This window comes from Carcharhinus amblyrhynchos, chromosome 13, assembly GCF_965287045.1.
Source record: "Carcharhinus amblyrhynchos chromosome 13, sCarAmb.v2.hapA, whole genome shotgun sequence".
NCBI classification, from domain to species: domain Eukaryota; kingdom Metazoa; phylum Chordata; class Chondrichthyes; order Carcharhiniformes; family Carcharhinidae; genus Carcharhinus; species Carcharhinus amblyrhynchos.
This window is the reverse complement of record NC_137336.1, coordinates 16,807,856-16,818,609: the sequence shown is the minus strand read 5'-3', so window position 1 is coordinate 16,818,609 and position 10,754 is coordinate 16,807,856.

Below are 10,754 nucleotides of genomic sequence, written 5' to 3'. Positions count from 1 at the left end.
GTGGGGCCAAAATAATTTTTTTTATAGGATATTTCCCTCCGACTACCTCTCCTAATTGCAATTGCATTAAGGATCTCATCATTGCAGTAATCACACTTTAACAAGGTGTGAAAAGCTGATTGAAGGAGCTTGAAGACATAAACTGGTTGAAACCAGCAAGGCTTAGAACCCACCAAGTAAAAGAGTAAGTTTCTTCTCTGTTACAGAACCCATGGAATGATACAACTCCCTCAATTCCCCAAACATACAACTCAATCCCATTGTGAGCGCTATAATGGGAAAATTTCGCTTTGAGGAAAGAGCACAATTTTAAGGAATTGTATCGAAGAAAAGCCTTCATGTTGTTGTTGGTTCAAACACTCAGCGAGCATTTATTTCAAAATTTGATTCTCAGAATCTTCTGGCCAATAATCTTCCCTCAGTCAATCCTCCCTCTTTTCAGATACCATATCCTAAAAGGATGTTGGCAACCATGGATTTCCATTAGATTGGTCCTTCTTTATACTTGGCAGTGTACTGTAGTGGTTTGACATTGCCTTCTGCAGTCCGGCTGGTCTGGAAACTCTTCCATTCTTTACATAGAACTTAAGAGCAGAAGTAGGTGAACTCAGCCCTTCGAGTCTTGCTCTGACATTCAATGACTGATCTCCCCCTACTCACAAATCCACCTCCCCACCTGTTCCTCATATCCCTTATCCCTTTTTTATTAAAATTAGAAAAATATCGACCTCCTTCTTGAAACCATTCACCAATTCAGATTCCACTGCTCTATGGAACAGCGAGTTCCACAAATTCACCACCCTCTGCGAGAAGTACTTCCTCCTCATCTCAGTGTGAAATCTACCACCTGTCAACCTAGACCGGTGACCTCGTTTTCTAGGTTGCCCCAGAAGAGGAAACATTTAGTCCCCACTTACTTCATCAATCCCTTTCAAAATTTTATATGCTTCAATCAGATCTTCTCTCATTCTTCTAGACTCCAGCGAATATAAGTCCAAATTGTTTAATCTTTCCTCATACATCAACTCTTTCATGGCCATCAAGTCCTGAAATGGGCCTTGAACCTGGAGATTCAAGCCTAGAGTCAGGATGCTACCTACCGTGGCACAAGATCTCCCTGTGTCCCTCAGTCATTATCATTTTCAAAAAGACAAAAGCTCTCTGGTCATTGTTAACTTGCTCTTGTGGTCATTTTCAATGTGGTGGGCAGGCTGCCGATTTAGAATAATGCTAATATGGGAGTGAGCTTGGCATGGGCAAGAAGGTGGTGGGATGGATACCCACATCAGTTTTTGTGCTCCCCATGGTAGCACACCCACTGGGGGCATTTAAAATTCAGTCCCATGGTTCTCCTTCCAATGTCGTCTCATGAAGTCATAGAGGTTTACAGCATGGAATCAGGCCCTTCAGCCCAACTTGTCAATGTGGCCCAGTTTTTAACTACTAAGCTGGTCCCAGTTGCCCACATTTGGCCCATATCCCTCTATACCCATCTTACCCATGCAACTGTCTAAATGCTTTTTAAAGGACAAAATTTTACGTGCCTTTACTACTGCCTCCGGCAGCTCATTCCAGACACTCACCTCCATGCCACTCCCCTCTCATCTTAAAACAATGCCTTCTAGGTTTAGACTCCCCTACCTTTGGGAAAGGATATTGACTATCTAGCTGATCTTTGCCCTTCATTATTTTATACACCTCCAAAAGATCACCCCTAGGTTTCTGACACTCCAGAGAAAAAATTCCCAGTCTACCCAGCCTCTCCTTATAACTCAAACCATCAAATCCCAGTGGCATCCTAATAAATCTTTTCTGCGCTCTTTCTGGTTTAATAATATCCTTTTCATAATAGGGTGAGCAGAACTATACTCTCATATCTGTCTTAATTAGGAGATCCCTATTTTTAAACTGTTCCCTCCAGTTCTAGTCTCTGCCATACATGGAGAATTCCCTTCAGCATCTGCCTTGTCAAGTCCTCTCAGGATCTTGTGTGCTTCAATAAGATCACCTCTCATTCTTCTAAACTGCGATGGATACAGGCCCAGCCTATCCAACCTTTCCTCATAAGGTTCTCCCCATTCTGGGTGCCAATTGTGTAAACATTCTCTGAACTGCTTCAGAGGCAATTATATCCAAAACTGTGCACAGGACTCTTGATGTGGCCTCACCGATCTCCTGCACAACGGTAGTAAAAGACTCTGGGGTGAATTTTCCCATTCTACCTACCGTGGGAATCATCGCGGGCGAGGGGCAGACCATGGAAAGGTCTGTTGACCTTGGGTGGGATTTTTCGGTTTCAGGACAAACACGGGTGGAAAATCCCACCCTCTTATTTTTATATTCCATTTCCCTTATAATGAAAAACAGCATTCCATTTGCCCTCCACTTGTAGTACCTGCCTACTAACATTTTGTGATTTGTATAGTAGGATACCTGGATCCCTCTGAACCTTAGAGTTCATTTACATTGCAAGTACCCCATTAATGGGGCAACTCATGATTCTACCACAAAGTTCTGAAGCTTAGAAGTGGGACGATTAAAACTGTGACATCTTGGGCCCTATTTTATCATTTGATTCTAAGTGCTGTGGGGATTTGAAGCTGGGAGTGTTTCAGGTTCGAGTTTTAGGCCCGTTCTCATGTGCCCCCATTCACACTCTGCCAGCGATTCCGAATCGCACTGTACAAGCCTCTGGGTGGGGCTTAATGTGCCCGAAACCCTGCAGCTCCAATCAATGCCTCCAACTGCGCACGCACAAAAAAAAAATTGCTCCCCTGCCACATCTCTTTCTAGCTAGTTAATGCCTCCCCCTGGCTCCCACAGACATTACCCCACCCCTCCAATATTACTGACCTTCTACCCACCCAAACCGCACCACCCAGAACAAACACGCCCCCCCCCCCCCCCCTTCCTCTCACTGATCCCAGACGGAGTGGCAGCAAACCGCGCCCCCTCCCACTTCTGCCCTTCCCACTGATCTCAGGCAGATGGCAGTGGACCCCCTCCTTCCCCTCCCCACTGATTTCAGACAGAATGGCAGTGGACCCCCCCCCCCCCCCGACTTTCCACCCCACTGATTCCAGGCAGAATGGCAGCAGATGCCCCTTCACCACCCCCCCCACATCGACGTCAGGCAGAGTGATCCCCCTGCCCCCACTAATCTCAGGCAGATTGATGCCCCCTCCCCCTCTCACCCTGGACCTTCCTGCACATGACCCCCATCTGCACCTGATGCCAATGGCTATATGACACCTCCCTCTCTCTCCCCGACCCAAACATAGAGGCACTGATCCACTGCTTCCCCCCGAACAGCACAGCTGCTAGTGCTCACTTACCTTCCCCTTCCCCATCCAAAGATGTGCGGGTTAGTTGCATTAGCCATGCTAAATTGCCCCTTAGTGTCCGGGGATGCATAGGTTAGAGGGATTAGTGGGATAAATATGTGGGATTGCAGGGATGGGTGTGATTGTTGTTGGCGCAAATCTGATGGGTCGAATGGCCTCCTTCTATATGATAGGATTTCTATAATGTTATGAATTGACCATGCCATGATTTCATCGCTTCCCGCAGTTTGCTGTGTAAAGATGTCAGAACCTAATGGTTGAAGAAAATAATCCAATTCACAGCACTTGCCGTACGCTGCTCCATTCTTTCCAACTACTCTGAACTGTGGTTTCAAGTTATATTGACAGCATGGCTAATGCACTATCCCAATTCACAGCTCTGAAGAAGAGTCATACAGACTTGAAATTTTCCAGCGTTTTCCCTTTTTATTCCGCAACATTAGAAGTTTATTTTGAGGTTTAAAAAAAAGATGTATTCCTCTCAACTTGGTCCAAGTGGGGAGTACAACAGAACCTAATTTCATGTTATATTTATTGAATTCATACTCTTGACAGATTTGTAAAGTCCTTATCGACCCATTGTTTGCTTCATATGCTTGAGATCCCTTATGTAACTTTCTCTGGAGGGACTGGAGTTAGAGTCGGTTTGAAAACTATTCTTTCAACTTAATGTCTTAGAATTGGCGAAGAGATTACATAAAATAACTTTTCCGCCAGGGATGAACCACTGTGAAATTCATTTGACACAAGAGTACTCCAGTTCCCCAGTGGGTGTGGGACCAGAGGAAGAAATTAATAGAAATTTGGTCAAGCGTTCAGGACAAATCAGTGCAAAAATAGCCACCAATGCGTTTTAGGCTGACACAAGTGCTCTTTTTTTTTAAGAATTCAGCATTCACGAATTGTCAGATTCACTGAAACGTGAAATATAAACAGAAATGTCTCATTGGTACTGCGGGAGTGGCCACAGCAAACAGGCAGAATATTAATTTGCTGATGCTCGTGGGAATCGGAGGAGGCGAGTGAGGTGGGATGGGCCTGGGGAGAGAGGCGTGAGGGGGAAGGGAGTTGGGGTGGGAGGGAAGTGGGGGACGGGGGATATTGACAGCTCCACATGCTGGTGTCCACATTTGACTCCAGTGTGCTAGGCTGTGTGCATCTGGCTCCCAAGGCCAGGTTGTCAATTTCTAGGTGGCAATCAAGGGGAGGCAGGGGCCTAGTGGTATTATCACAAGATTATAAACCCAACAACTCAGCTAATGTTCTCGATCCGGGTTCGAATGCTGCCATGGCAGTTGGTGGAATTTGAATGCAATAAATTAAGAATCTACTGATGACCATGCAACCATTGTTAATTGTTGGAAAAACCCAACTGGTTCATTAATGCCCTTGAGGGAAGGAAATCTGCCGTCCTTATCTGGTCTGGCCTACAGGTGACACTAGAGCCACAGCAATGTAGTTGACTCTCAATTGCCCTCAAGGACAACTAGGGATGGGCAATAAATGCTGGCCCAGCCAGCAGAACCCATGTCCCATGAATGAATAAAGTAATATTGTTAAATTAGAGTGATTTCCAGCGCCTCCTCCTCAGCAGTTGTGAGCTACATTACCTGTGAATGGTGTACTAAGGTTTTCCCTATGTCCCTTGGGTTTTGTGTTCTCTTCTGCAAGGAAGGGAGGACTTCTTAGTATAAGTTATGGTAAGCATTTATCTTGAGGATGGAGTGCATTCAGTGAGGGTGTCTATGAGAGTGACAGATGCAGTACTGCAGAAGGCTGATAAACTTCTCATATCATTTGACATAATTTACTTCTGAGTGTTTTTATTTAACATCAACTGCACTCAATGAGAACCATTTTGCTCTCATTTGATGAGTATGGAGTCCCAGCAGCAGAAACATGGGAACTTCATCATCTTAAAGTTTCCCTCCAAGTCACTCAATACCCTGATTTGGAAATATATCACTATTCCTTCACTATTTCTGGCTCAAAACCTCGGAACTCCCTCTCTAACAGCACTGTAGATGTGGCTACACCACTTGGACTACAATGGTTCAAGAACGCAGCTCATCACCACCTTCTCAAGGGGCATTAGGAACGGCCAATAAATGCTGGCCTAGCCAGCAAAGCCCATGTTCATCGAATGAATAAAAATAAATAAAATTATAGTGAGGCACTTGAGCTAAAAAGCCACTAACGGGCAAGTTACCCTTCCTTTTGGGTTTCCTGGGTGCTTTCAGACTGAACCTCCCTCCCCCCAACACTTCTACTGTCACCCTGCTCCCAATGAGTATTAAAATTAAAATCAGAGCCCATAGTTCAGACTACTGAGACCATTCTGGCAGAGTTAGTGATGGATCTGAATATAAAACTGACCCTATGATGTATATTCACCAACCTGAAGAGTATAGAATTCAATAAAAAGAGTTGCTTAAATTAAGAGCCTTGCGTGAATACATGGTGCAACAACCCAAGTCCAGAGATTGGGGAAAGAAAATCTGGGCAGACACTCCAATGCAGTACTGAGGGAGTTGAAAGTGCCATTTTTCAGATGAACTTTTGATGTTGCCCTCTCACATTGATGTAAAAGATCCCACAGCACAAATTTGAGGAAGAGCAGTGGGCAGAGATGGAGAAAAGGGGAGGGGAAGATGGTGTTGACCAGGAGCTCTGGTCAAGGTTTATCCAGCAATAAACACCACAAAAGCACCTGGTTATCTGGTCATTGTCATAGCATCACAGAATCCCTACAATGCAGATGGAGGCCATTTGGCCCATCAAGCCTTCTCTGACAAAAATCCCACCTTGGCCCTGTCCCCATAATATCACATATTTACCACGCTCACCTCCCCGACACTAAGGGGCAAATTAGCATGGCCAATCAACCTAACCCGCACATCTTTGGAACGTGCGATGAAATTGGAGCAACCGGAGGAAACCCACACAGACACGGGGAGAACATGCAGACTCTGCATAGACAGTCATCTGAGGCCGGAACTGAACCGGGGTTCTTGGTGCTGTGAGGCAGAAGTGCTAATCACAGTGCTGTTTACGTGGGATTGTTGTGTACGAATTGGCTGCCATTTTTCCTACATTATAGCAGTGACTATAAGAAACCAATTTATTTGCTTTAAAATGCACTGGGACATTCTTAGGCACCATTTGGACTCATGTCAATTGCATTTATGCATTTATTTGCTCTTTTCCCTGTCCCTTTATTTTTGTCCCAATAACTATCTAATTCTGTACAAGCAAAGAAGTCGTGTTCAACCTGTATTCAGCCTTAACTGGGTTCTTGTTTTTAAGTCTGGGCACCAGAATTAAAAAAGGATGTGTATGTATTAGAGGAAATGCAGAAGAGATTCATAAAAATGGCCCCGGGGTTGAGGAAATTCAGTCACACAGATAGATCAGAGAAGTTGGAGTTGTTTTCACTGGAGAATAGAAGTTGAGAGGAAACTTGATTTGATTTGATTTATTATTGTCACATGTATTAGTATACAGTGAAAAGTATTATTTCTTGCACACAACATAGACAAAGCATATTGTACATAGAGAAGGAAACAAGAGAGTGCAGAATGTAGTGTTACAGTCATAGCAGAGAAAGGTCAACTTAGTGCAAGGTAGGCACACTCAAAATCTAATGCCAGTGGGAGGAAGCTACTCTTGAGTCGGTTAGTCTGTGACCTCAGACTTTTATATATTTTTCCCAATGGAAGAAGGTGGAAGAGAGAATGTCCAGGGTGCGGGCATACATTTAATAGAAGTGTTCAAAATCATGAGGGGTCTGGACAGAGTAGATGGAGAGAAACTGTATCCCATTGGTGAAAGGATCAAGAACAAGATGACACAGATTTAAGGTAAGATAAAAAGCAAAGTTGACAAGAGGAAAAGGATTTTCACTTAGCGAGTGGCTGGAGATTCGTTGCCAGAAGGTGTGGTGGAGATGGGTTCCATCAAGGCATTCAAGAAGGAATCGGATTAATATCCAAAAAGGGAGAATGTACAGGACCAAAGCAAATTTCTCCTTCAGAGAACCAGTGTAGACAAAATAGGCTGAGTGTTCTCCTTCTGCGCTGTGACTAATTTGTAATTCTGCGCTTTCCTCTCAAATGTTGGAGACACTCAATTGAAAATTCAGACTCTGCTAATAAAGAAAAATTAAATTTCAGTTTCTAGTGTCTGAGGCCCTTATTAAATCAAATAATATTGCCTTCTGCGTGGAAGCAAACACTTTAGCATTCAACATGTTCCACAGGAAGAGAGGATAATTAAATTGCTGTGTGGTGAACTGTATTCTGCTTTTCTTTTCATTGTGAAAGTTGCCAGCAATATCCCATTGCCAATGCAACCCTCTAACTTTGCAATAAATTATTCATTGCCAAAGATATCAAACATTCATGGTAAATTAGTCTTTGGAAGGGGCCTTAAATTATGGCATAATCCAAATAAAAGTAATAAAAATACTGTACTTTAAGTTAGTAAAGAATGCATTGAGATAACTCCAGAGAGTGTGCACAAGTCAAACTGTGTCATAAAGAGAATATTTAAGGGTTACAAAAAAAGTTTATTTATTAGTGTCACAAGTCGGCTCACATTAACACTACAGTGAAGTTACTGTGAAAATCCACTAGTCGCCACATGCCATGCCTTTTCGGGTACACCGAGGGGGAATTTAGCATGACCAATGCACCTAACCAGCACGTCTTTCGGACTGTGGGAGGAAACTAGAGCACCCGGAGGAAACCCAGGCAGACATGGGGAGAACGTGCAGACTCTGCACAGAGAATGATCCAAGCAGGGAATCGAACCCGTGTCCTTGGCGCTGTGAGGCAGCAGTGCTAATGACTGTGCTACTGTGCTGTCCCCATGCACAAAATGTTTTTGACATTTGCTGAGATTCCTGTGAAAAGAATAGCATAACACAAGAGTAACTGATTGCTGTAACAGCCAATCTGCCATCAAGGGAGGAAATAAACTCACATCTCTGTTGCACTTCTGATAGCCCGTTGGTAAAGGAAGAAACCAGTGCCAGAGTTCACTGAGTGAGACATTACAATCATATATCTCTCAACTCCATTCTGGTGTTACATTGCTAAGTTCCTCTTTATATGTACTCAAGTAATCATCCAACTAATGCCTTCCGCCAGTGTGTGTACTTAACTTCAATTAATAGGATTAACAATCCCTCTCTAACTTCCCACGAAAATAGGGAGAAAAATGAGGGACTGATCCAACCAGAGAATTTAAACTACTTTATGCTCAATTTTGAGCCCAACCGTAATAAATGAAAAAAAAAACTAGATTGGTTTGCATGGTTAACAGCCAATGAGTAAGAAAAGGACAATTCCAATCTTAATATTATGACTAATTTGGGGCTGCTGGGATTTGTCCTTTTATGCGTTATTGAAATTGTGGCAGAAGAGTGACATGAGGGCACAGTGGTTAGCACTGCTGCCTCACAATGCCAGGGACCCGGTTTCGATTCTGGCCTTGAGTGACTGCTTGCATGTTCTCCTTGTGCCTGTCGGGGCTTCCTTCGGGTGCTCTGGTTTCCTCCCACATTTCAAAGATATGTAGGTTAGGTGGGTTGGCCATGCTAAATTGCAGTTTAGTGTCCCAAGGTACCAGGGTAGGGTGGAGGTGGGGAGTGGGTGTGGGTAGAGTGCTCTATTAGAGAGACAGTGCAGACCTGATGGGCCAAATGCCTCCTTCTGCGTTGTAGAGATTCTATAGATTAGAAGTTAAAAGTTAGAACTATTATTAAATTGAATTAAGTAAAGCCATTACTTGACTAATAAATCAGAGGCCTAAACTAAAACTCTAGATATGTGAGTTCAAACACCATAACAGGATCTGGCAGTTTTCATTTAGTTAATTAAATGATAAAAACATCCAGACTAAAAGACTACTCATTGGTAATAGTCACCATACAACTGCTCAGTTATTATATGAGCCTATTTGGTTCAGTTAATGCCCTTTATGGAATGAACTCTGCAGGCTTATATGCAACTCAAAGCCCACAGTCACATGGTTGATTCTAGCAAGCTAGCCAAGTTGGACTCAAGAAGTTGGCTCTCATCTTCTCAAGTCCAATGATGGGAAATAACTGTTGGCTTTGCCAGTGATGACCTCTTCCCTGAATGAATTAAGAACAAACATGTGTGTTCTGTACATATAATAACTTCTGCATTTAAACTGACCTCATCATTCTGCATTTAAACTGACCTTTACCCTAGGATTCTATGGGAGGCAAGAGAGGTGATTGCAGAGCCACTGGCTCTGATCTTCAGGTCGTCGTTGGTCTCTGGTATAGTACCGGAAGATTGGAGGACAGCGAATGTTGTCCCATTGTTTAAGAAGGGGAGCAGAGACTTCCCTGGGAATTATAGACCAGTGAGTCTTACTTCTGTAGTGGGCAAGGTTTTAGAAAGAATTATTAGGGATAGGATTTATAGTTATTTGGAGAGTAATGAATTGATTAGAGATAGTCAGCATGGTTTTGTAGCGGGAAGGTCGTGCCTTACTAACCTTATTGAGTTCTTTGAGAAGGTGACCAAAGAGGTGGATAGGGGTAAGGCAGTAGATGTGGTATATATGGATTTTAGTAAGGCGTTTGATAAGGTTCACCATGGTATGCTTCTGCAGAAAATGCAGATGTATGGGATTGGTGGTAATTTAGGTACTTGGATCAGGAATTGGTTAGCAGATAGGAGACAGAGGGTGGTGGTTGATGGTAATTATTCATCATGGAGTTCGGTTACGAGTGGTGTGCCTCAGGGATCTGTTTTGGGGCCACTGCTGTTCGTAATCTTTATTAATGATCTGGATGAGGGTATAGTTGGGTGGATTAGTAAGTTTGCTGATGACACCAAAGTCGGAGGTGTGGTAGATTGTGAGGAAGGGTGTCGAAGTTTGCAGGGTGACTTGGACAGGTTGCAGAGCTGGGCCGCGAGGTGGCGGATGGAGTTTAATGCGGAGAAGTGTGAGGTAATCCATTTCGGTAGGAATAACAGATGTGTTGAGTATAGGGCTAACGGGAGGACTTTGAATAGAGTGGAGGAGCAGAGGGATCTAGGTGTATGTGTACATAGATCCCTGAAAGTTGGGAATCAAGTAGATAAGGTTGTTAAGAAGGCGTACGGTGTCTTGGCGTTTATTGGTAGGGGGATTGAATTTAGGAGTCGCAGCGTCATGTTGCAACTGTACACAACTCTGGTGCGGCCGCACTTGGAGTACTGTGTGCAGTTCTGGTCCCCACATTACAGGAAGGATGTGGAGGCTTTGGAGAGGGTGCAGAGGAGGTTTACCAGGATGTTGCCTGGTATGCAGGGGAGGTCCTATGAGGAGAGACTGAGGGATTTGGGGTTGTTTTCACTGGAAAGAAGGCGGCTAAGAGGGGATCTTATA